At 44.1% G+C, this 27,438-nt stretch overlaps 1 long non-coding RNA gene across 4 annotated transcripts in view; it reads left to right on the top strand.

Annotated features, from left to right (window-relative positions):
- The first annotated feature begins 3,800 nt into the window (after positions 1–3,800).
- Positions 3,801–27,438, top strand: part of LOC140637995 (uncharacterized) — a 57,528-nt gene continuing 33,890 nt past the window's right edge. The window contains exons 1-4 of one of the 4 annotated variants that reach the window (XR_012035113.1): positions 3,801–4,019; positions 4,266–4,413; positions 9,132–9,246; positions 12,966–13,263. This is a non-coding gene — a long non-coding RNA (uncharacterized lncRNA). Of the gene's footprint in view, positions 4,414–9,131; positions 9,247–12,965; positions 13,264–27,438 lie in introns of all 4 variants that reach the window. The other 3 variants (XR_012035112.1, XR_012035111.1, XR_012035110.1) reach the window with 3 other exon arrangements.

Below are 27,438 nucleotides of genomic sequence, written 5' to 3'. Positions count from 1 at the left end.
GTCTCTACTAAGACCCAGTAACTGACAAGAGCTGTTGCTCAAGAGGATAGTATTTATCTACAGAAGATGGCAGGGCTTTGCTTCTAAGGGCTTGAGCCATGATGCTCCTATAGGGGCCTGACAGAGGCTCCAAACAGCATCTCTACCCACCGCTAACACTTTAAGCAGTCTTGGATCTGCTGGGCTGTATGGCCCACGTAGCATAGTAGCTTGCACGGTAGCCTAGATCTGCTGCAGAGCTTTCTCTTATTCTGGGACCCACTCAAAGCTAGTAGCTTTTACTCAGTAAATGGGCTAGAGTAGTACACCCAAATGAGAAATACATTCCTTCAAAATCGAGAGTCCCAATTTTGGTGGTAGGAGGGGCCAGATACAACAGTTTATCCTTTACCTTAGAAAGTGTATTAACAGTATAAATCTTTGGCAGTATAGTGAAGTCCAGGCTCTCTTCATTTAAGGTTCTGGGTCGGTACATCAGCTCAAGTCCAGGAATTGAGGGGTGATGGATCTCTATTTTCATGATTCAAGTTAGACTTTAGTTCACATGGCTTTGGACTCTTATATAGATAAGTAAGAATTTAATAAACTGCCTGTCTGTGTCTTGTGTTCTAGAGACACCACAACCAACTAGTCAAAGTCTCTCTATGTCCTACCATTCGGATTACTGCTGTCCAGTATGGTAGCCACATCCACCTTGTCTTTGGCAATTAAGTGTCACCACTTGGCCCCTGCTATCCCAGGATTGAATTATCCTCATTGCATCCAAGGACTGCAGTTCAGTGATAACAGTTACCATGGAGGTTACTGACCTCAGAGAAGAGTGACCACAGAGTTCTTGCAGAATGCGAGGGCTCCCTCGGAAAGTAATTCATCGTAGTCACAGTGGAAGGTGTGTCCTCTGGACCTTCCTAGGGTGAGTGAGCAGGTCTTCCATGACAAATCTGCTGTAACATGCTAATTGCCCTAAGACTTTGGATCCCTTCTCCAGTACACCAAGACAAGTCTGCTATTTCAACTTCATTTCAAGGAGACGACTCTGGCCCACGCTTCAGCCAACCAACCTAACTGTTGGAGCCCTTGCTAATCCCTCAAGCTATAGCATCACATTCAGAATCTCTGCTTAGCAGGCCCCTACCGACCAATTTGGCCTGATCCAACTTTACATTCCTTCCGCCATTACCTCACACCTTCAGTATCCATTCCCATACGATTTCCCCAGATTTCTGTCTGCGTAAACTGGAAAAATCATGTACTTGTTTTGCAGTATAGTACGCCTCCTCATGGGTCACATTTTGTTCCTCATTTTGGGGTCTGCTGGGACTTAGTCTAGTTATTGGCCTGGAAGCAAAGAGGGGTGATGGAGGTGGGTCCTGAGGAGGATCGAGGGCAACTCCCTCAGGGAAGGCTTCACAGCTTCCTCGGGCAGTTGCCGATGGCAGTGGGAGGGCTGTTTCTCCCGGCAAACAAGATTCTTTTGAGTCCCCGTTTTACTTAACTAGCAAAAATTTTCAACCTAGTCATTTTAAAGACTCAGGCTTGTCCCAGGGTTTTAGGTATTGGGGCACAAGGGAGGCCCCTCCAGTTCTAGGTGGCCTCTAGTTACTCTCGTTGGCCTCTTCTCTGTATGTCCCACAGGGCTGAGCCTGAGCTCCAGGAATTTTTGGTGAGTCTGTAACCACTGAGCCATCCCTTTGCAGAGTCTTGTCATTTCCTTTCCACTTTTAGGAACCTCTATTTCCTGTCTTACTGCTCCTCAAGGACACTCTTCCTGCTCCTGACCTCTAGAAGAATTGAACCTTCTATCGCTCTAGCATTGCTATTAGCTTTCTGTTTTGCTAAAATCCCTTCTCAAGAAATTACAAGGCTCAGCTTCCTGACTGAAATAAGGGGAAGGAAAATACAGGGAGCATGTGCATAGTGTAAAAGTTTAGGATATTACCCTGTGGTGGGGATGAGATACCAAAGTGGAATATAGAGGGAGATAACCTCCTTACACTTCTTGAGAACTTCCTTTCTCTAAATCCATGAGGAGATTGTCCCCAGAATGAGCACTATTCCTCCTTTCATGTCCTCCACTTCCCGCCTGGGGGGCAAAGGCTTGTGTTTGGGAAGTTTGTTAGTGTTCCAGTCTGAGTGACTGGCTTCTGGTGATAAATCTTGTGTGTGGATTGTGTGGACAGCCCGCATCCAAAGTAAACAGTGATTGCTGCGGGGAAGGCCACACGAGCAGCCTGCTGGCTGCACTTCAGCTCCTTGGCTGTCTCCTCACAGTTGCCACCGACTATGGCTTCCCCTAGGCTCTGCTGGAAGGGTGGCTCAGGCCTCTGGGGGTGGCCCCTCGTCTCCCTCAGCTGCGACCTTAGTAACTCTGGAATTGGGCCTCCTGTCCCCTCACCTGGTAGGTGACAGCAGAGAGGGCCAGGTCTCCTCACACTCCTCACTCTCCTTCCTATAGACTCCTTCCCATCAGCTCAGCCCCCTAGCTGTGCTCTCTGGACAGTGGGAGGCAATTCTCTGCAGTGTGCTAGAAAAGAGGAAGGCCGAGGCTGTTTTGACATTGCCTCTGCCTGGAGCTCCTTCCCTTATTCTTTCCTTTCCTCCTGGGGAGATTCCCACTTGCCTATTAAGGCTCAGTAAAAATACCCTCTCTCGCCATGTCTCTCCCCCTACCCTTTGCTCCCACAGCTTTTTGTTTCTGCCTCTGTCATAGTACTTACCATATTGTAGCATAGTGAGTTATTTACCTGCCTGGGTGCAAGAACCTTTAAAAAAATTTTTTTTAACTCCTTATCCTTAGAGTGCAAGGTGATGCTTGACACACATTGGTGATGATGATAATGACAGCAGCTATTATTCATTATATACTTAGCAGTTGCAAAGCACAGTGCCAAGAGCTCCGCACACCTGGTATCATCCCCATCACAGTTCAAGGGTAGCTGTTGGTGTTATCCTAATTTTTGGTGAATTTTTTGTTTTGATTTTTGTTTTTGTTTTCATTTTACTTAGAGAGAATGTAAGTGGAGGGGAGGGGCTATGGGAAAAGGAGAGAGAATCTTAGAATCTTAAGCAGGTTCCATGCTCAGTGAGGAGCCCCAAGTGGTGCTCGATCTCACGACTCTAAGATCATGACCTGAGCTGAAATCAAGAGTCAGTTCCTTAACTGATTGAGCCACCCAGGCATGCCAATTTTTGATAAATTTTTAGGAATTCCTAAGGTAGAGATGGAGAAGAGAATTTCAGTTTAAAACAACAGCAGGATCACAGCTGGGAAAGCATGGCCTGTTGGATGCAGGATGGGTGGTCCTGGGAGGGGATACAAAGGAGAAAAATAGGGCTGGAAAGGTGAGTTGGTGCCATATTGTAGAGGCTCTTGGATTCCCTAAGGCGCTGCATTTTTTTGGTAGACAGTAGGGAGCCATTGAAGAGGGGCCAATGTGACCTGAACTAGAGAGTAGAAACCAGGAACAAGGGGCACTTGGGTGGCACAGTCATTTGAGCATCTGACTTTGGCTCAGGTCATGATCTCACGGTCCTGGGATCAAGTCGCATGTGGGGTTTCACATTCAGCAGGAAGTCTGCTTGTCCCTCTCCCCCTCCCCTCCCTCCTCCCTAACCCTTTCTACCTTACCACTTCCTTCCTGTCCCTGCTTATGCTCTCTTTCTCTCTCTAATAAATAAATAAAATCTTAAAACAAACAAACAAATAATATAAGCCAGGAACAAACTGCAGCAGTGAACTAGGTGAGGCATGAGCATCATCACACATCTTGGGAGGCTGGTGGAGGGTGAGGCACCTCCAGGATGGGGCCTGGAGTCCAGAACCAAGCAGCACAGAGCAAGGTCACCCAGTGCTCACAATCAGGGGAGGACCCAATGCAGAGTCATAGGTGTCATCATAAATGTCCGTACCAAGTTAGGTAGACACACAAAGAAAGGAGGGTGCATGGCCCCTGGGGCTGGGGGCATCAAGAAAACTTTTAGGGGAGATGATGTTTGAGCTGGGACACCTGGCCAAGAAGGTACGGAGAGGCAGAGGCAGGACGCAGGGAGGCACCAGCGAGGAGGCAGCGCCAAGGCACCACCAGCACCACCAGTTCATGGGACCTGCTAGGTTTTGTTTGTCATTTGTTTTGCATAAGCAATGCTTGTTTATTGTAGAAAATGTATCAAATACAGAAAACAAAAAAAAAATAAGTTTATAATCCTACTGCCTAGAGGTAATTTTTTTTAAAGATTTTATTTATTTACTCTTGAGAGACACAGAGAGAGAGAGAGAGGCAGAGACACACAGGCAGAGGGAGAAGCAGGCTCCACGTAGGGAGCCCAACGTGGGACTCGATCCTGGGATTCTGGAATCATGCCCTGGGCCAAAGGCAGATGCTCAACCACTGAGCCACCCAGGCGTCCCGAGAGGTAATTGTTTTTTTAAAATTTGGTGAATATTCTTTCATTTTTATGTGAGTGTGTGTTTATGTTTGAATAAAATAAATGTGCACATATATACATATGTATATATACACACACATATACACGTCAATGAGTGGGAAAGTGTTAAGTATGTGCTGAAGCCTCTCCACCTTATATCTATACTGAATATCCTGCATCACCTGCTTTAGGGATAAAATAAGTTTACATTTCTCAAAAGTTCAAACAACACTGACTTAGAATGCCCACCAGCCTAGCCTGACAGGAAATCTTGTCCTCCTCGAGGGTTCCGGAGTAATTTCTAGGATTATTCAAGAAACCCCTACTGTTCCTCAATCTATCCTAGTGGTACTGCTCCCTGCTGCCTTCCTTATGCTGAGATTTAAGTAGGAGAGGGAAATACGGAGGGACACTTCATTCCAACTGGAATGAGAACACCTCCTGGGCCGGGAACCATGTCTTTCTTGTCCGCTGCTGTGACACCTGCCATATAACACATCTTCAATGAATATGAATTCAGTGAATGAATTCAGACTTCTCCTTGCTCATGCAATAAGCATTCATTGAACATTTTTGATGTGCTGAGTTCTGTGTGGGGGTTGGAAGTGCACATGTGGGTAACACAAAACTTTCCTCTGTGATGGATATAACTTAAAGATGAGCAGCTTTCAAAAACAAACTAGGCTTTCATGGGAGGTAGTGAGCTTTTCAGTGTAGGAGGTATTCAAGCAGAGCACTGACCAAGGTTATAGGAGGAATTCCTGCCTGGGGAGGGATGCTGGCCTGAATAACCCCTTCCAAATGTAAAACTCTATGATTGAGTAAGTTTTAGGTAATCTCTTCTAACTTATGAGTCATAACAACCAAATAAATCACAGACGGATTCCAAAGATGATATATTTACAAATGAAAAGGAAATGTTCTCATGGGACTCCGAAGTTTGTTGATAATAAATGAGAGTTCTTGAGAAGCCTCAAAGATGTTGCTCTTGATAAGAAACATTTTTTTAAATAATGAAATTAAAAGAAGTATTAACTTTCAGAATCTGTGTAAATAGTTGTTCTTTAATTCAATCTGTTTACCATATACAAAGCCTGTGTTTACAAACCAAAGTAGCCCAGGACTCCCGGTGAAAGGCGCAGCATGGGGAATAGTGGGTGCTACTGGAGTAGCGTTGTAAGGTGGCAGATGGAAGCTACACCTGTGGTGAGCAGGGGGAAAAAAGGAGTACCAGGGCTCTGTGCACGCCTTCCTTTGGAATCTCAAATGCAGCTGCAGGTGCGAAAGCCTCCCCGCAGGGGCACCGCCACCACCCCCATGAGGAGAGAGGGGTGAACCTCGCAGGCCTCCTGCTCTGAGACTCCCTGCAGCTTCTCCTCCCGAGGAAATCCTCCCAGCCTCTTGCACTGGGCCCACAGGGCACTGGCTGCATCTCCTCGTTCTGCCCCAGGGGTGGGGGGCAGCGGGGCAGAGGCCCAATCCCCGGTGGCCCAGGTGGGAGGGAGGCAATGTGGGCCAAAGGCAGACTCTGCTTCATGGCCCCAGGCCTCCCCAGAGCAGCAGCCCCACTCCAGCCTGCCCTGGCACCTCGCACTGAGCCTCCAGGCTCTGCTTTCCATCAAGAAGTCATTCAAGGCCACATTTTAATCACCCGGGCCCAGGGGCTGGGCAGCTTCTCCCTGCCTCCCTGCCTCACCTGGCGGTGAGGCCTCAAGCCCAGCCTGCAGGTGGAGGGGCCTGCAGACAGGGCCCCAAGGGGGCGGAAGGGCTGCCTCTCCCTCACACCTGGAGGACCCGGTTTCTATCTCATTCTCTTTGGGGTCTCACGCTGTCTCCTTGGGAGCCAGACTGTGGTGGAGGAGTCACTCACGCAAACACGAGGCCAAAGGCTCCCTGGCTGGTCTCAGGCCTCGGAGAAGGAATGGGGAGCGGAGGAAAAGCAACCTTCCCCAGCAGGTTCCTGAGGAGACCATGCATCTCAGTCCCATGGTTTTGCCTCTCCCAGGGCTATGGTCTTTTAAACAAAATATGGCAAAAAACACTTTACATATAAAAATTTAGAGTTGGGCTGGTTGAAGAAATGAGATCTGTGTATTACATATAGATCTGAACTCGAGGACATAATGGCTTATTTCTATACAAGTTTTTAGTCCACACTAATTTTACCCAGTATTTTTGAAAGACAAAGTGCTCCAGCATCGATCTTCCCTGTCCAGATGTACAAGTGGAGAAGTTGCTCTTATCTCTGCTCTGACAGATGAGGAGATGGGGGCTGCAGAAAACCCTGAGGACCTCCCAAGGGGAGAACCTTGAGGGATCCCTGGGTGGTGCAGCGGTTTGGCACCTGCCTTTGGCCCAGGGTGCGATGGAGACCCGGGATCGAATCCCACATCGGGCTCCCGGTGCATGGAGCCTGCTTCTCCCTCTGCCTGTGTCTCTGCCTCTCTCTCTCTCTCTGTGACTATCATAAATAAATAAAAATTAATATATATATATTATATATATATTATATATATATATATATTATTTATATATATATATAAAAGAACCTTGAGTGTCTGCCCTGGGTGCATCCTTGAGGGTCATGCTCAAATGAGCCCCGTCTGAGCGTCACAGAGCCCCTGACACACACTAAGTGCTTAATAAACAAATGCCAGACAATCAGCACCTGCTCCCGCCCTCCCATAGAATCTCTCTTGGCATCCCGTACGTTTCCTTCATGATATGAATTGCAGCATCCAATTATATGTTTATTTGTTTGACCTCAGTGCTCCCGTACCCACGTGGTGATGACGGAGACCATGGCTGTTGTATTCACCACCTTGGGCACCTTGGGTGCTTAGCAAGGCGCCTGGCACCGGGGAGGTCCTTGCCACATAAATGGTGAATTAATGAATGGAGAGCTGGCTTTGTTGTAGCAATTCTGCACAGTCATGGCTCTCGGCCATGAGACTTTTCTGCCTCAGTTGCTAATCAGTTACATGGAAATAACAATGTCTACTTTCTCAAGAATGGGCTACCTCTCTCTGGGTTGGAAAGTGCCATTGCTTGGTCAATGCTGCCGTCCCAGGAGAGATTCCAGGCTGCTATGTATTTGGCTGCCAGGGCAAGCTTGTTCTCCTTCCCCATCCATGAATTAATTGGAAGGAAGATGTTACCATGGACAAGACCCAAACAAATTATAAATTCATACCCCAAACAAAAGTACTACCATGTTATGAAGGAAAATGAGATAAAACATCTCAAGGAACTCCTGGAGTGGAAGCCCTTTGAAGGCCATCATCTGGTCACTACTCATCAATCTAAGGTCTTTGGTTGAGCTCTTTCTTTGTCACACTGAGCTGGGCAGGTGGGGCCCACACAGAAGCTGCTCTGAATGAAGACATTGGCACACACTGGTAACTAGGACATGCTGTAGGTGTGCTGTGGGAGGCAGGCCAGGCACTCGGAGAGCGGCCCTTGGATTTCCAGGGAGTCTTGAAGACAAGAGCAAATTAGGTGGTAAAAGGTGTTCCAGGTGGAGAAGACAGGATGTTGAAAGGCATGAAGGTGTGGGAATTCCTGGCAAGTCTGGAACCCATCCGTGCATGTTTCCTCAGGGTTCATGATGGCTTACTGGTTATTGTTTGTTCCTACTCATGGTAGCAGTGTTTGGTGGTGTTTGTTTTGGGCGATAATGGGTTTTCTCCCCTTGCAGTGTCTATGGGAATGGTTTCCATGTATGTTTCTGAAAAACCACACTCCCGGGCCACTGACACCAATGGGGAGATGAGATATCTTGTTTCCAGCCCTTTCCTATAACAGAGATCCCAAGAGACTGCTGTATTTCCATATTTATGATTCATTTCAAGGTCTTTCCAGGTTTGGGAAATGGGAGACCTCTTGCCTAAGCTCTTCCAACAGAGGTGGGAACTGATGTGAAGGGCCTCGGGCCTGGGAGAGGTGGGTGGGCCAGATGGGCAATTTGGCTGGCCTCCCAGATGTCAGAAGCCTCTGTGGAAACAGGGGGCTGGAACAGTGGACGCACACTTGCCCCCCAGCTGGCTTGTGGGGGAGCCAGGCCTTAGCCAGTCGGGGCTGGCTTATCTTTAGGGTGGACCGCTGGGCAGCGGGCCCAAGAGAGGCACACCCTCAGTTCAGCCTGTTCCTCAGCACAGCAAGCCGCCTTGTTTTCCCTCAAAGCTGTCTGTTTATATTGACACTGATTCTCCTTGTGAAGTGACATGGCTGGGTGAGGGTGGGGATGGGAGTGCAAGGTTTTATCCACAGGTGAAAGGCCTGGCTTTCTGTGAGATCTGTGAGATCCTTTTGCTCCCACGTAGAAACTAAGCTTCCTTTCTGACCCAGGTGTGCTCAGCATTTTGTAACACCTTTGTCATCATAAAGTGATCAGCAGCCCAGGTTCTTATTAAGGCTCCTGGGAAGTCCCGCATTCCAGAGCAGTGGTTCCTCATCAGCAGCTCAGGGTTCTGTCCTGACAAACTCAGAGGACTCATAATATTCTTATTCCTAGATCCTTCCAATCAGCTGAGGCAAACGGACAGGTCAAGGATGTGAAACACTTAAACCCAATTGGGAAAAGCGGGCATTTGTCCTCCCTACTCAAGCCATGACCCCTTCGCTCTCCCCTGGCCTTCTCTGGATGTGGGATGCGGTACTGCTCTGTTATGCATCTCACATCTCTCCATGTCCCCTTTCTCCTCCAGAACTGGAACCTCAGACCCGAAGTACCTTCTGGACGATTTAGCCCACCCCCTGCATTGCACACTTGAGCACATGTGCCCGGACACGTTGACGGCTGTGCCTGAGACCGCGCAGTTAGTAAGCGGAGGGGCCGGGTCCAGGACCCGAGCTTGTCTGCCTGCCTGCTCAGTTCTCTATCTACCACCTACACCGCCTCCATCCTTATATCCAGCCCTGGGTATTTTATGAAATTCCCTCTCCCAACTCTTCATGGCTTTGTAACCAGAACTTGATGTTCTTTATGTAGATGATATTTAAGAAAAGTGTTGCATAATTTTTGATTTGCTTGGGGTTGCAATACCAGCTTGTGGGAAATCTATTAGAAATGTGTGGGGAAACTGCAAAGCTGCCTCTATGACTTCGGCATTTGGTTTTCAAAAAAATGGAGCAGTGATGTCATTCACCCTTGAACGGAAAGAACAAAGCAAGCTTGTTTTCGGGGTTGAGCAGGGCACTTCACGCAGAGGCTGGAATTCTCTTATTGACCATTGTGCTGAACCTGTAAATTATCAAGTCTCTGGATCTTTTGGGCCTAAATGGAAAAGCAGTTTCTTCAACATGGGGAAGAAAGTATAGGCTTTGCAGTTTCACAGAAGTAAACCCCAAGTAATATCCTCTGGAAGGCTAACTCCCACTGTGGCCTGCTGTCTACGTGCCAGATATGGTGCCCTGATATGTCGTACAGATGGTAGCTCATCGTCAGCCCAAAGTGGTAGTAGCATTTATATTATTCCTAATTTTATGAATGAGAAAAGTCATTTATCCAAAGTCACACAGCTAGAATGAGGAAGAGCCTGGAATCATGTTGGCTGACTGTAAGCCTTCCAATCCAGAAATGTCTGAAGACACAGCAGGAGGTCTCCTGGGGATGAAGGGCATTGAGCTGCTGTCTCCTAACCAGAGTCTGGGCTGAACAAGAACACTTGTTCATGTTTCTTTTCCTCTGTCCCCATCTCCGTATTCTATCCCCATGGGAGAATTAAAAATGAGAGGAAGCCCAGCCACCTCCACCTGCCCTCTCAGCATTTGGCACCAGTGGCCACAGCGATGAGGATGGCCCAGACTCTGGTGTGACGGCCTGGCACATGGTTTCAAGTTCCTGGCACTAGGGTTTGGACCACAGCTGCGCTTGGTCCAGGGAGGACAGCCGGTTGCTATTTACCAATCTCTAGTCCCTGAACTCAGTCTAGTGGCCTTTGAGAAGTCACTCTCTGTGGGAATAAAAGTTATGGAGAAGGAATTTTGTTATCCTCTACGCACATCTAAGACAGGTTTATGATTGCCAAATAAAACAAGTACAATTTTCTCCTCCCAATAAACTTAAACACACATATTCCAGAAACATTTTGTTGTGTCTTTAGATGATTGCTTTTCTCTGTTTGGCACCTTGTTCTTCATCAGGAAGACTCTGGGGCCTCAGGGGAAAGTGGAGAGTCAAAGTCTCTCTGGCCATAAAATGGTGTCACCCTGCTGATGGAGGAGCCCGTAATGGCTTTGAGAGAGCTCCAGGCTGACTGCTAGGATGTACTATCTGTGACATGAAGAAGGGGCTGGCAGGTCTTGGCCAGGGACAAGGACAGTGTTTGGAACATACTAAGCAAGAGAGAGATTTTTTTTTTTAATATTTTTTTCTTTATTTATTTATGATAGTCACAGAGAGAGAGAGAGAGAGAGAGAGAGGCAGAGACACAGGCAGAGGGAGAAGCAGGCTCCATGCACTGGGAGCCCAATGTGAGATTCGATCCCGGGTCTCCAGGATCGCGCCCTGGGCCAAAGGCAGGTGCCAAACCACTGCGCCACCCAGGGATCTCCAAGAGAGAGATTTTTAAGTAACTGGAGAGGTTATGGGTCTCAGCCAGGATGTGGGGAATTCAGCTAGGGTGAGGGACAGCACTGACCCTTTGAATAGAGGCAGTATCAGCAGTCACTGTGTCCCCACATCTGGAGTGACACTAGGAACCTTATGGGTGGATCTGAAGAAAGCCATGAAGAGCATACCCAGCCTGAGCAGAAACACTATGTTAGCTTCATTTTTAGGTAGGCTCGTCTCAAGTGGTGGCAAAGAAGAGCAGCTGGAGTGCCAGGTTCATATGCCACCAGCTTTGTTACCAGCACGGGAAGATGTTTCCTTTTTCCCAAGAAGACCATGAAAGTTCCAAAGCTGTTGCTCATTAGCCCAGCATGGCCATGTGGTAGGACTGTGACCTTGATTGGCCAGGCCTGGGGGAGGTAACTACTTTCAAGGCCTTGAACTGAGACTGGAGGAGAAGTGATTCCTCAAGGAAACCTGATTCCTGTCATCTCAGAGGAGCGTGTGAGCACTGAGCAGCTAAAACCTCACATTTCCACACTTCCTGACTTGGAAATATGTGATTGGGTATAAGTCAAAGCCAGAACCTAAAATAAAGAATCAGTCACCTAAGGTCTTCACGTAATTGCCAATGTTCCTAGAAAGTGGGGTTTCCCCCAGCCTATTCTAGAACATTTCCTAAGATAAAGTGTGCTCAAGCACTGGGCTCTGGAAAAGTAACCACATGATTAACAAACGTATGGCCTGGAAGCTGGGGGAAGGGCAGGGAGGAGGCTGAGAGAGAAGGCTCACGTCCTTTCAGTATTAGCATAAGGGAGGAAATGTAGCAAGAACTAAAATCATGAAGTGGGTTTTTTTTTTTTTTTTTTTACAAAATAATAATAATAAAAAAGATACAGCATCTGCATTAATATATAGCCTCATGAAAACCCAAGTAATTTCTGTTATTCTGATATTTTTAGAAGACACCAACTTTCTAAATTCCTTATCATTTTCTAAGTTATGAGGTCATCTAACCAGGCGACAGACTCTTCCCCATCAGGTAAATCTCCTCTCATCCTTCAGTGCTACCTCTCAAAGGATCTTTCCAGCTTCATGTGGAGAGAGATCCTTTTTCCTCTCTTCCTCGTCAGCATTTCTGTTTTGGGTCCTATCTCTGTGGTAGCACTTATAGCGAGGCACAGTGATTTTTTTGCTTGGCCAAGAAGCTCTGTCAGGTAGGAGCTGTGAGATTTGAGGCGCAGCATTTGACTTCTCTGAAACACAAACTGGGACACTTCCTTCCACCCAGAGATGCTGCCAGAATTAAATCAACCGATGCATGAAAAACTCTTAGCGTGCTATGTGGCACATAGGCGGAGAATGGTAAATATTAGCAAGTAGCATTTTGGTGTTTATTCTCATTTAAATAATAGTAATTATTATTATTATTATGTCCTTTATTCAGTGGTGAACTCCTTGAGGGCCGCGAATGTTCTGAGGCCATAGTAGGTACCCTATATACGTGGGTAGGGTGGGAAGGAGAAACAGAAGAGAAGGGATAGGAGCATAAAGGAAGAGAAGAAATGGAGAGAAAAGTAGGGAAGAGGGAAATATGGGAACAGCTAAGCAGGTAGTACTGCTGGGTTTGTCTAGAAGTAACAGCCATGTAGCCAGAACTGGCCAATCTAGCTAGGAAGGATCTTAATGTTTTGGAGATGAGGAAATGGAAGGAGCAAAAAATGTGGAGGAGCAGGTCTAAACCATTGTGTTGGCAGAAGTAGGGCTGGAGTCCAGGCTCCGCGAGGTCTCCTCCTCACATTCACTGCTGTCCTTTGGGTTATCCTCTCCATTCTCCTTAGTCAGTGTCAGGGCAACCACACGGCTTGATAAAGCTTAGCTAACCTCTGCCACTAGGAGACTAGGTCATTTCCCGTCCATCCTCAGATGGAGACTGAGGAGAACATAGGTATGCTGTAGGAATTTAATGGTATCTGTATCATTTCAGTGGTTCTCCTGTGAAAACCAGAAGACAACCATGAAGGAGTAACACAGTCCTTAATCCAGTAGGCACCAAGGGACCAACCCCTACTGCAACCATGAAGAATCTTGACTCTAGGTGCAAGCGATGAGGCAGTGAAAGAGGTACCGTGTACATCTCTCTTGAACACAGGTTTGAACTCACCTGCCTACGAGGATTACTGCCTTCCTTGGGAAATGGGCATGCATTTAGATGATCAAAGAACCAAAACGGAGCACCTGCAGCCCATCCTGAATGGAGCATCAGAAAAGAAATCCATCCCTGTGTGAGTGGATTTGGTTCCTCAGAAACTAATGAAATTAATAGGAAGACTTGAAGGGCATGTGTGAAAGGGGATGTAGGAATGAGCTTGAGACAAGAGAGCCACTCTGAGGATTGTAATGTCTGTAATATACTTAAAATATTTCATCATAGGTGGTGTGTTCTCATGTATGCATTTCAGAGTTATGTGATAGCCTAGATACTGTTGTTTGTCCTAATTGAGAATTTACATCCTAGGGTGGAAACCTGTACTCCAGAAACAGCTACCGCAAAGGCTTCCATGATCTTTATCTCTGATCAACAGCAGAGGCTTTACCAGTTGTCATAATTAATGTTAGAAATAAGTTTCTGTTAAAAAAAAAAGAAAAGAAAAAAGAGATAGGTTTCTGTTGATGCAGTTGGTGGCTTTTCAATTAGCATGCATAATGGATGCTACCAATGCAGTTTCATTAGTAAGATTACTAGTGGTAAAGATGTGTAGACTTTAGAGTAGCTCCCTGCCCTTGCTTGAAAAGAATATAAAATAACTAAGCAGTCCTGTAGTTCTTAGTGATGCAATCCTACACCCAGAATTGAATTCCAAAGATTCTAGTTGCTGGAGGTTTATAAGATTGATTGAAATCTGCTCCTAGAATATCATCATGCTTTTCTGAAACGATGATGCGATGTCACAAGCTGTAGCAGCCATGCCTTAACTATGAAGGATAAAAGCTAATATGTTCAGTGTATTAATTATCCAATACTGCTTCATGAAAGGGAGGTATAGACAAAATGACCTCCAAAGGCCGAAGGGGTTATAAGACTGAAGAATAAGGCTGACAAGTACAGCCTGGCAAGAAATGGTTTATTAAAGGGACTTACAGGTCTTGGCTGGTGGCAAGAGAAGATTTTTGCAACCTCACCTCCTATAAAATCTGTTTTGACCTGTTTTCATTGCCCTAAAGGCTGGGAGACCACCCAGAAGGAGAATGTTTGAGAATGATAGTCCTATCTCCAGCACAGATCAAGGATGTTATGCTCCAGGAGTGTACTTAAGGGTGTGGTTAAACAAAAAGGAAGGATGGTAGGGCTGGGGGTAGGGGTAGGGTGTGTGTGCTTAAAAAGGCTTCAGGTCATTGAGGGGTTATCATGGCAGATTTGTCCAAGATGGCATCAATCTGGTTCACATAAATACTCCCTAATAAATTACCCCAAAACGTAGTGGCTTAAAATAACAAAAGTCTTCCATGGTTTCTGTGATCTTGGATTTTGGGAAAGGTTCTGGATTAGGAGTTTCTCATGAGGTAATAAGAACATGTTGGCTGGAGGTATAGTTATTTGAAGGTTTGACTACAGCTGGAGGACCCACTTCCAAGATGGCTCACTCACATGGCTGGCAAATCGGTACTACCTGCTAGAGGGAGGGCTCGATTCCTCTCCATGTCAGCTGCTCCATGTGGCACAGGCTTCCTCACAATGTGTTGTCAGGGTTCCCAGGTAAGCATCCTGAAAGAGAGAGCCAAGTGGAAGCCATATCCTTTTTTGTAACCTGGCATCACATAGCATTACTTCCACCTTACTCTGTCGATTGGGATCAACAGTCTACAACTCCTACCTAGATTTGAGAGGAGAGAACATAGACCCCACCTCTTGGTAGGAGAAGTGTCAATCATATTGTATGAAGAGCATGTGTTGTAGAAGAAATATATAGGAGTGGCCGTCTTTGGGAAATATAATCTGCCACACTGTCCAAGTCTGCTGGAGTCGCCGTAACAAATACCATAGCCTGGGTGGTTCACACAACATATGTTTATTTCTCACATTCTGGAGGCTGGAGGTCCCAAATCAGGGTGCTAGAATGATCAAGTTCTTGGTGAGGGCCCTCTTTTTGGTCATCTTCATGTAGTCTTTCCTTGATAGGTGCACACAGAAAGAAAGATTCCCTCGTCTCCTCCTCTTTTTATAATGGCATTAATCCCATCATGAGCGCCTCACCCTCATCGCCTTATCTAATCCGAATAACCTCCCAAAAGTCTCACTTCCAAGTACTATGGCACTGGGGGTTATAGTTTCAACATAAGAAACATACATTACGTAAAGATGGTAAAGAGAAAAGATAGAAAACACTTAGGTCCTTGATACATTCATTGTGCTTCTGAAATAATCAACTTTGGAAACACTTCCAAAGATGTCTTATTTAATAAGATAGTACATTTTCTTCATGGATTTATTTGGTTATTCTATTATTATAGCTAAAAGGTATTTTACTTGGAATAAAAGCTAGAGCAGAAGATTGGGTTCAGATTTCCCCAAGGCTATTTAGATGATAGGACTCTAACCTGCAGAGCATTTAATCTCATCCATTTATTCAACAGATGTTTATCAATGGTCTTCAACGTGCCAACCAGGTACTGTTTAAGATGCTAGGGATTCATTAGTGAGTAAAACAGACAGAAACCCCTGTCATCATGTAGCTAACATTCTATTACGTGTTCTGTGGTCTCTGTGTATATAAGGCTGGTGGTGTGGTGGGTAGCAAGTGAGAAAACAGATAAATAATTAAAATGATGTGAGTGGTAAGGAGTGCTGGGAAGAAAGATGAAGCAGAGAAGGAGAATACCATGGCTGGGGACATCCCCATGCAAAAGGTGACATTGAGTAAAGACTTGAGGGAAGTAAGGGAGTGAACCATGTCTGAAGGCCCAGGTGGGAACAGAGGAGCAGTGGTCAGTGGATCTGGAGACTGAAGATAGTAAGAAATGAGGACAGAAAGCTCATGAGAGGTGGGAGGAAATTGTGTAGTGATATGGGAAGTCGTTTGAGCTTTTGATTAGAGTTAACATGATCTGACTTATTTTTAATAAGATCACTTTGGCTGCTGCGTTGAGAATCAGATCAAAGAGGGGTAAGGATGGAAGCAGGGAAGGTAGGTGGGAAGCTACTGGAAAGATTAGGAGCAATGGAGGTGCAAGAAGAGCTCAGATTTTTGATATGTTTTGTGAGCATTTCCGGACAGATTGGAAGAACGAATATGGGAGAAAGAGGGGTGGCAAGGATGACCCCATGGTTTGGGCCTGAACAGTGTTGACAATGCTATGGCTGCAAAAACAGCCATTGGACCTAAATGTTTAGTGGTGTAAACAACAGCAACATTGCTCACAAATCTGCAGTTTGGGCAGGGCTCTGAGGGAACAGCTTGCTTCTGCTCAATGTCAGTCAAGGCAGCTCCAATGTTGGGGGCTAGCTTCATCTGGGAGTTTGCCCACCTGCTTATGTGAGTTGATGCTGATTGTTGGCTAAGGTTGGGCCATCTACATGTGGCCTTTCCATATGGCTGCTTGGCTTCCTCACACCATGATGGCTGGGTTCCAAGGTTCCAGTTGTGAGTGGCTTCAGAGAGAGAGAGCTAGGTAGAACCTGTACCAAGTTATTTTTCCCCAAAAGCATTTTTAAAATTTTAATTCCGTTATAATTAACATACACTATTATATTAGTTTCAGATGTACAATATAGTGATTCAACAATTCTATGTTCCTCGGCGCTCATCGTGATAAGTGTACTCTCTTAATTCCCATCACCTATTTCACCCATCCCCACCCACCTCCCCTCTGCTAACCACCAGTTTGTTCTCTATAGTTAAGAGTCTGTTTTTTTGGTTCATCTCTTTTTTCTTTCTTTGTTTTGTTTCTTAAATTCTATGTAGGAGTGAAATCAAATCATTGTCTTTCTCTGACTTATTTCGGTTAATATTATGTCCTGTAGATCCATCCATGTTGTTGCAAATGGAAAAATTTTATTCTTTTTACAGTTGAATAATATTCCATTGCATATATATACCACATCTTCTTCATCTAACGATAGACATTTGGGCTGCTTCCGTAATTTGGCTATTGTAAATAATGTTGCAATTAAACATAGGGCTGCATGTATCTTTTTGAATTAGTATTTTATATTCTTTGGGTAAATACCCAGTGGTGGAATTACTGGATCGTATGGCAATTCCTATTTTTAATTTTTTGAAGAACCTCCATACTGTCTTCCACAGTGGCTGCACCAGTTTACATTACCACCAACAGTACACAGGGGTTTCTTTTGCTCCACATCCTTGCCAACACTTGTTGTTTTTTTGTATTATTTATTTTAGCCATTCTGACAGGTATGAAGTGATTTCTTTGTGGCTTTGCTTTGCATTTGCTGATACTAAGTCCTGTTGAGCATCTTTTCATGTGTCTGTTGGCCATCTGGCTGTCTTCTTTGCAGAAATGTCTGTTCATGTCTTCTGCCCATTTTTTAATTTTTTTTTTTTTGGCATTGAGTTGTGTAAGTTCTTTACATATTTTGGATACTAACCCCTTACTAGATATGTCATTTGCAAATATGTTCTCCCATTCAGTAGGTTGTCTTCTAGTTTTGTTAATTATTTTCTTTGCTGTGTGGAAGTTTTTTATTTTGATATAGTCCCAATAGTTTATTTTTGCTTTTGTATCCCTTGGAAGGCAGATCTAGAAAAATGTTGCTATGGCCAGAGAGATTACTGCTTCTGCTCTATTCCAGGATTATTATGGTTTCAGGTCTCACACTTAGGTCTTTCATCCATTTTAAATTTACTTTTGTGTATGATGTAAGAAAGTGGTCTAGTTTCACTGTTCTGCCTGTAGCTGTGCAGTTTTCCAATACTGTTTATTGAAGGGACTGTCTTTCTATTACATATTCTTGCCTCCTTTGCCAAAGATTAAGTGACCATAGAGTTTTATGGTTATCTCTGGCCTCTTTATTCTGTTCTATTGGTCTATGTGTCTATTTTTGTACCATTACCATATTGTTTTGATTATTGGAGCTTTTTCGTATATCTTGAAATCTGGGAATGTAATACCTCCAGTTTTGTTCTTTTTCAAGATTGATTTGTCTATTTGGGATATTTTGTGTTCCATACAAATTTTAAGATTATGTGTTCTAGTTCTGTGAAAAATGCTGTTGGTATTTTGTGTATCAAACTTTTGACATCATCATGGAAGTCTTGTGTCACTTCTGATACATGTTTTTCATCAAGGCAGTCATTTCTGCCAAGAGTTGGAGAAAAGGAAATAAACTCCATTTCTTCATGGGAGAGTGCAAGAGCACATGAGAGTGGATATATTATTGTGGGATTCTTGGAATATAAAATTTGCCACAGAAGAAATAGCTATCTACTGACATGAGGAAAACTACAGACTGAGAAGTTTGGAGTGGGGTGAGATCAGAAGCTGGTGTCAGGAGTTTGAGATAATTTTGACATGCCCCTTGGACTTTCATATGGAGAAATCAGGCAGGCAGGTGGATATGTGAACTTAGAGGTCAGGGAGTACCATTAGGGTCTAGTTAATATTTAAAATCAGAAAGGCAGATACTATGGCCAAGGAAGTGAGTGTAGATAAAAAAGAATGTGACCCAAGCACTGAGTTCTGGGGCAGCCAGACATTTAGTAATAAGGGAAATGTGCAGGTAAGGCGAGACCAGGGAGATGGTTTGGTGCCCCAGAAGCCAGGTGAGAAAGATGTCGAAGGAGGAGGCAGTGAGCTCACCGTTGTTTTCAAAGTCTTGCAATTTATGATTCTGTGATGGTAAACACCTGAAAAGATATTATTAGTATTCCTACCTCAAGCTGTTAGGTTCTGTCAATCCAAATTTACTCCCATCTGCTGGACCAGAAGCTTCTGCAGGGCAAGGATATTAGCTTTAGTCACCTCTGGACCCTCTAAGGAATTATCATGGTGTTGCCCACACAACTGATTCTTAATAAGTGAGGGTGAACAAAAATTGACAACAAAGAGAGACCACAAGAGTTAAAATACCTTAAAAGGGCAGTTATAAGCTTGAGGAAATAGTTGGTTCTAATTGTTTATGGTAGTTGTGTTCTATAAAGTTTCTGTGAACATTGAATTAGTAAACACTGAACCATTGCTCCTAGTGGAAATACGAGGTTAGATTCCTGCCAGCCTCTGGTCACAACAGTTGCCTCCACCCATCAATACACAACCTTGTTTTATGTATGTTTCTGCTTAAGGCACTTTATTATAGACTGTTGATTCATCAACATTGAACTCATGGCCAGCAGCACTGTAACTCAGGCCTACGCAGAGCTTGTATAACACGTGTAATCTCCCCTAAGGCCCCTTCCAGCTTTGTGCTTAGGAGCACTAGCCAGCACTTCATCACATGCTTGGAGCCACTTTACACCATGAAATCACCAACAAAAGTCACTAAAATATGGAAAACATGACACTAAATAGACCATTAAAAAGGATGTTTGTTTGTAGAAAGAATGGAAACAAAAAGGTAGAGCACTCCTTTGTTCGAACTCAGCTGCCTTCCCTGGACCTCAGCTAGAAAGGAGTGCATTGAGTACTTCAACTTTTTGCTGTCTCTCATGACCCCAGAAGGACAGGGAGGATTGACTTGGGGATAACAGTTACATTCCAGCCAGTAGACATCTTTGCAGATATGGAATCTGTGAATCATGAAGATGAGTGGATCTAATTTGTCGTAATCTGAATGTAAAGAGCCAAAGAACAAGGATCTGGGATGCCTGGTGGCTCAGTGGTTGTCTGCCATCGGCTCAGGTTGTGATCCCAGAATCCTAGGATTGAGTCCCACATCAGGTTCCCTTTGGGGAGCCTGTTTCTCCCCCTGCCTCTGCCTCTGCTCCTCTCTGTGTGTCTCTCATGAATAAACAAATGAAATCTTAAAAAACAAAACAAAAACAAAAAACAAGGATCTTCTAGCTTTTTCTCTGTACATCTATTTGAAAGGGATTGTAACTTCTGTATATTTTAACTTTCAAGATATCGTTATTTGGGGCTTAACGCCTTACACAAACAACTCAAATTATATAGTTTGATTTGAAATCAGATTTTATTACTTTAAAAATGGCTTGACATTTCTGAGTCTCTTCACTTTGGTCCACATGTTCTTCCTATATTCCCATAAAGTGGATGGTCTGAGGAAGTTTTTCTATTCAGGCATCGAAGTCATGGAACAGAATAAGTTGGCATACTCATTTAACACTCTTGGGGAAGACAGGCTCCTCCAGAGAGAGACCGTGTTGCAGAGTCTACCTCTACCGTGGCTCACAGCCAGTAGAATCCCACCGTAGTACAAAGGTGTTTGCCTGTGTAGGCTTTTAATACTGAGTCCGTGGCAAAGTTCAGAAGTTCCCTGGAAGACTCAAAACCCCATGAATGGGCCAGGCAGTTGAAAGTTGGGAAAAGTACAAACTAAATAGTATTTATGGAGATTGAGCCAGATAGTACTGGTATTCCCAGGAGAGGCGATCACTTCTCTCCCAGAAGCTGCCGTGAGCTTCCCATGAAAGAAAAGTCAGATTTGGCCTGACAGGAGAAGATACCTTTGGTTTTATTTTATTTCATTCATTCATTCACTCATTCACTCATTTTGGTTTTAATAAGCAATTTCCGAAATAGCTAAATTTAAGAAGAAAATGAAAAATAAAATGAACAGAAAAGTGAATTCCAAATTCCTTTAAAAATGCCCTTCTGATTTTTTCATGGAACACTTTTTTTTGTACAGCTAAGGAAAAGCGAACTCATCACCTTTTCTGGTATCCTCAAACTATTTGGTTTCTGATTCCTAAAAAAAAGTTATTTAGCTCATAGAAGAGTGACATGGCTGGCTGCTCAAATACCCACTGGCTGCTCAGAGCTAGGGAACCTTCTGGGGAAGCTTAAGGGCAGAGCCGAGGACATGGCTCTGAGTCCAGTTCCTGTTGGAAGTTGCTGCAAAGCAAGTGCAGGATAACGTAGGGACTCTCTGGGAAACAGAGCAGCATCCACCTTGCCATTAGGATGATTGGCTTTCTTCCTCCTCCTCTTTCCTTAAAATGTTAAGTCTTCCCGCCAAGGTAATATCTGGGCTTGTGCAGAAGCAAGAAGTGAGGCAGAAAGCCAGCGCACTTGTTTTGCCTAGAGGTTAATCTTGAACTCTCAGAGGAGCACTTAATATCCTGTGGAAGCAACACCCTCCAAATACAGCAACCCTGCCATTCTGGGAGCCAGACTGCCATTGCTGAGCATGCCCAGTCACGAAAGATTTTGGAAAAGGCCTTTGAGGAAAAGGCAGTCCCAAAGTCCATCCACTCTCCTTGGGCCAGAGAGCCAGGCAGATTAAGGAGGAGGCAAGGTTTAAGCTTTAAAACTCCACTGGAATAAACTAGAAATGCGATGTCAGTTAACTAAGGGTTTCACTTCCAACTGTTCCCATGGAACTCAGAGGATCCTTAATGCCAACTTCACCATTGCCATTCTCCTCAGGGAAGCCTTCCTTTTTGTGATGTCTCCATGCAAGCGGTGGGCCACAGTGGCAGGGGACCTCAGACTCTCCACCACCTGAGTCCACATGGAGAGGTCACAGACAGCTGACCTGGGAAGCAGAGTAATGCACAGTTCCTAAGATGCTATTCCTTGGCAATGAGGGGGTCTGTTCTTTCTTTCTTTCTTTCTTTCTTTCTTTCTTTCTTTCTTTCTTTCTTTCTTTCTTCTTTCTTTCTTTCTTTCTTTCTTTCTTTCTTTCTTTCTTTCTTTTCTTTCTTTCTTTCTTTCTTTCTTTTCTTCCTTTCCTTGTTTTAGATTTTATTTATTCATGAGAGACACACAGAGAGAAGCAGAGACACAGGCAGAGGGAGAAGTAGGCTCCCTGTGGGGAGCCTGATGCAGGACTCAATCCCAGGACCCTGGGATCATGCCCTGAGCCAAAGGCAGATGTTCAACCACTGAGTCATCCAGGTATCCCGGTTCTTCTTCTTCTTCTTCTTCTTCTTTTTTTTTTTTTTATTACCTAAATGATATACCCTTTAATATGTCTCACTAAATGGTCTGGCTTAGAAAATTGCCCACCATAAGTATATGTAGCCATTTCTCATTTTGAATTATGAAGAAAGAAGTATACAATTTTCATTCACAGAAGTTTCTCACCTGTGCTCATGTTGAACAGATATGCTTTCAAGGAGAGCAACATTATTGACTGTCTTAGGAGGCCTGTTTCTGTCTGGCCCTCCTGGTCTGACTGTTACTGGGTTCCTTTACTATCCTCAATGGCTAGGGGTGGATGATCAGAAATAGCACGTCTGGTTTACAAAAGCCAAGCATTCCAGTGAGTGCTCTCTTGCTCTCAGGCTAGGGTAATCAACTATTATGCATTTTCCTGGACTCAGAGTGGTCAGTGCTAAACCCAGGAAAGTCCCTGGATGAGTTTGATCACTTTATTTCAGTGCGGAGGGAAGCCAGCAGAGTAAAGGATTTGTCAATGTGGGCTCAAGCTGATTGCCTGGGTTAGGACCACTCTCCACGATTTAACTTGCCATGTAACCATGCTCCACTTACCCTCCCTTCTCCTCAGCTTCACACCTAAACACTGGAAAAAAATAACATCTACCTTTTAGGGATGTTGTGAAGCCAAAATGAAATAATTATGCACCTAGGAAGGGCTCATGAGTGCTGGCTATCATTGCTAATTATTACAATTTGAAGATACAAAAGAAGCAGTGAAGCCTGTGGGGAAAACAGCAACTGGTATACCTGATGTGAGCCCAGAGCTATCAAGAAATGGTCAAATAACATTCACGATGGCTTGAGGGGATGAGAGAGTGTTGGATTCTGTTCTTCCTTTTGGAAGTTGTTTATCAAAATGGATTTTACTTTGAAAAGTTTGAGTGCTTTATAGGGGCAAGTTTCCATTATCTGGAAAATCCAGACAGGTGGGTTTCTTGGAGAGGGGAGGCACAACTCTGCCATGCTCAAGGCTCTGCAGACCTCTAAGTGTCCTCGATGGGGCATCAGACAGCACAGGGGTGAAGGGAGCCTGTGGTTTGTCCCTCCCGGGGCATGGTATCAGGCTGCAGACCCTTGGCATATGCTGTGGAAAATCCTCCCACACTGGCACTGGGGCTCCAGACACATGTGTTTTAGATCAGTGTTAATAGAGTCGGCTTCTGAGGCTCTTACTTCCTGTCATTTGGTCTGCAGAATTTTTGCTGAGTCATTTGACCTCATGCATCTTCTGAAACGGTAATCACCCGACCAGAGGAAACTGTTGTGAGCACACAGCTTGTCAAAAACCTGATCCAACCAATATGCCCAGATCATATACTGCAGTGCCCTGCATTCAGTTAGGGTCCTGGAACTCACTGGGAGCAGTAGGGCCCAGCTTTGTCCACAAAGCATTGGCTTTCTAGCGGGAAGGACAGGTCCATGTCCTAGGACTATAAGCCAGACATTAAAAAGTTTTATAAGCAAAAACATAAACTATGTGACTGGGTAGCACAGAATAACTCATTCTGTCTGGGGAGAATTGCAAAGGAAGGCACACGGAGCTAGGCTTTGGAGACAAAGCAGAACATGCATGGACAAGACAGGACAGGAATATTTGGGCAGAGGGTGTGTAGAAGCCAGAAAACGTGTGCAGGTTCATGGCATCAGCTCGTGTACCCAGCATGTTGGACTGGACCACAGGAAGCACAAAAGGGGGTTTGGTGGGAGAGCAGTTGGGCCAGCTCATAGAGGACGGAGTGAATGCACGACTGCAGAGTCAACACCTGCTTCCACATGAAGAGGAAAGGCTTTGGGGCCAGGGAGTGGTAGGATCACAGCGAGGGCGCCTCAGAAGAATGCCTTGGTCAAGGAGGGAGTCTGTGGGCAGTTATACGTAAAGGGCAGGAAGACAGGACAGGGCAGGGGGCTTAGTCATGTATGCAGGTAAGAGTTGATGAGGCCTGAACTTTGGAAGTCACAGAGAGAATGTAAAGAAGGGAAGGGAAGACACTAAACGAAACTCTGGGAGGCAGAAAGAGAGGACTGATCTCCATTTGTCTACGTCTGAGCTCCACTGTGGGAACTGAGCGGGGAGGGGCAGCAGGTTGTGCAGCTGAGGGGAAGGGGGTTGGTTAACCTAGAGAAAGGGCTGGTCCACACTTTAGTGATAGCTCATCTGTACATGAGAGACACCGGGCACAACTGTTTCCTGATCTCCTCCAAAAAAGGCTCAAGTTAAGATCTGGAGGGTATAGAGGAGATATGAAGAAAGAATATGCAAATGGGGAAAGAGAGGCAGAGAGCAGGAAGTGTTTTATATTCAGGATGGTTTTGTTTCTGAGCCTCGATCTCTGCGTCACTTCCTGAACATGGGAAGACATGCTTCCCTTCATCTCCCTTACTGGAAGCCATCTCAGTCCCTCCTTGGTCAGCAGTTTCCTCTTTGAACAGAAAAGTCAGCTTCACTGTTACTTAAGGGAAAACCAAAAAGCCCTGGATATGAATTCACCTTTGGAAATAGCTGTGCAAAATTCCTTTGTGAATTTAAAATCAGTATATGGGACATAACAGGTATAATGGGGTTTGTGATGGTATTAACCATCAAAATCAAATCTCCTGAAGCGACTCATGATGGAATGCCACTTCAAAGCAGCTTTGGCGGGAAAAGGGGCATATTGTGAGATTATGGGGGCATCTGCACTCACCCAAGACAGGGAGTCACTGAGAGTCACTGAATGCCAAGAGCTCCATTCAGTCCTGGCTTCTGCTTCTCCCAAATCGGTGGTCTTCTCTCTGCCTGCAGGTTGACCATCACCAGCTCAACCACCACATAGCACCTGAATGACCTGTGTATAGGTTACAGACAAAGCCAGTTCATGTCTATCTTAATTCCAATTTCCTGGGGACTCTGTTCCACCTGGGTCAATAATCTACGTAGCTCAAGAATAGCTGCTGAAAGGCATGCACTGCTGGGCAGAGCAGGCGCAGTTCTCAGGCCAAAGGGTCACGGGCTAGACAGCCACCACCTGAAGTCCCTTTAAAAATCATGACAGGTCAAAACACTAATCTTGCCTGAGTCTGTGGCAGGTAGGGTGTTTAAAATGCTGAGACCAGGAATATGTTAATGAAGATAAAGAACTTCTAGCACAAAATCACTGAGAAAAGTCACCATCTAGAGTGGTAGAATCATATGATGCAATCAAGTTATCTATTAATGAGGTCACCCATGAAAACACTGACCAGTCTTTGGCATTCTTGAAACTTTGGAAGAGTCAACCAGTCATTACTCTTCTGTGAACACACAGGAGCTGCCACTTCTGAAGCTTCTTCAACCATCAGGTTGTGGCAGCTTTGTTTTAATCATGTCACTTCCCTTCTCAGAAGTCGTATGTATTTCTATTTCGTCATCTTAAGCTTTTTGTCAAGAGCTTCAAGGCCCATACCATCACATCACACCACATTCCATCCTAACCCATTCCTTTTCATTCTTGTTGCTCATCTCATGTCGTATGGAGTTTCGGTGGTTTTACCTCTAGGTGGGCTATAGTGTACATTCCTCTGTCTCACCCCTGAAGATTCTGATTCTGGGCCACAGGAGTCTGTATCTATATACACACATGCATATATATATACATATACATATTTATACAAACACATATATACATATTTTTAAAGATTTATTTACTGAGAGAGAGAGCACAAGTGAGCATGTATATATGGGGTGGAGGGAGGGGCAGAAGGAGAGGGAGAGAGAGAATCCTAAGCAGGCTCCACACACAGCATGGAGCCAACACAGGACTCCATATCATGACCCCAAAATTATGACCTGAGCTGAAACCAAGAATCAGCCACTTAACTGGTACCCCTGTATGTTTTTCAAAACTGTATTTATTTTTATACTTAAAAATGTATTTATAAAAATATACAGCCACCGAGGTGCCCCTGCATATGTTTTATATTTTTTAAAAAATATATTCTATATATATAAAATACTTACATATTTTACATATACATTTATATTAAAATTATTTTAAAAATACATATTTAGATATATATTTTAAAAAGCTTTATTGAGGTATAATTGGCATACAATAAGCTATTCATATTTAAATGTACATTTTGATAAGTTTTAACATATGCATATGCCTGTGAAACTATCACCAAAATCAAGATGGTGAACATATCCATCAACCTCCCAAACTTTCCTCATGCTCCTTTGTCACCCCCACCTCCTGCCTTTCCCTTTTGCCCTGACCCCCTGGCCTTCTATCTCCAGGCAACATGCAGTTGTGAGAAAAAAAAACAAGAGAGTGGAAGCATGAGCAGGGGGAGAGGCAGAGGGAAAGGAATCCTCAAGCAGACTCCCTGCTGAGTGTGGAGCCTGATGCAAGGTCTGATCCCCCTGACCCTGAGATCAGAACCTGAGATGAAACCAAGAATGAGTTAGACACTCAACTGACTGAGCCACCAAGATGCCCCTGCATGTTTAATTTTATAAAATGCTTCCAAACTGTTCTGCAGATTGGCTGCACTAATTTACATTCCCATCAGCAATATATGATCCAGTTTTACCAAATCCTTGCCAGTATTTAGTATTGTATTTATTTTTTATTTTAACCATTCTGATAGGAGTATGGTGATATCTCATTGTTGTTTTAATTTGCATTTCTCTAACAGCATTTAATTTGAATATCTTTCAGATGTACTTACTTTCCATTGATAGCTTCTTCAGTGAATTCATATCTTTGTCTTCTACCTATATTGATCTTTTTTTTTTTATTGTTGAGCTTTCTGAGTTTTTTTTTAATATATTCTAAATGTTAGTCCTAATCTTTTGTTGGATATATGGTTTGTAAATGTTTTTCTAACCCTGTAGCTTGCCTTATTGTTCTCTTGAGTCTTTGATAGAGAAAAAAAAAAAAAAAACAACTTTAATTTTGATAAAGCCCCATTTATCAGTCTTTTATAGATTAACTTCTGGTGTCAAATCTAAGGACTCCTTGTCTGGCTTTAAAAGGAGATTTTCTTCTTCTTTTTTTTTTTTCCCTAAAAAATTTATAGTCTTATTTTTTACATTTAAGTTTATAATCTATTTTGAGTTAATTTTTGTGTAAGGGTTAAGGTATAAATCAAGTTTTATTAAAAAAATTTTTTTTTTGCCTATGCATATCCAATCGCTCTAGCAATATTTGTTGAAAAGGTGATCTTTACTTCCTTTGAGTTGCTTTTGGACAATTGTCAAAAATCAGTTGGGCATATTGTGTGAATCTATTTCTTGGTTCTCTGTTCTGTTTGATTCCTCTATGTGTCTACTCTTCTGCCAGAAATCCATGCTGTTTTGATTACTTTAAATGTATAGTAGGTCTTAATATTGGGCAAAGTGATTCTTGCCACTTGTC

Source organism: Canis lupus, chromosome 8 (assembly GCF_048164855.1).
Source record: "Canis lupus baileyi chromosome 8, mCanLup2.hap1, whole genome shotgun sequence".
Lineage (NCBI taxonomy): Eukaryota > Metazoa > Chordata > Mammalia > Carnivora > Canidae > Canis > Canis lupus.
This window is presented reverse-complemented; position numbering and strand designations above follow the sequence as displayed.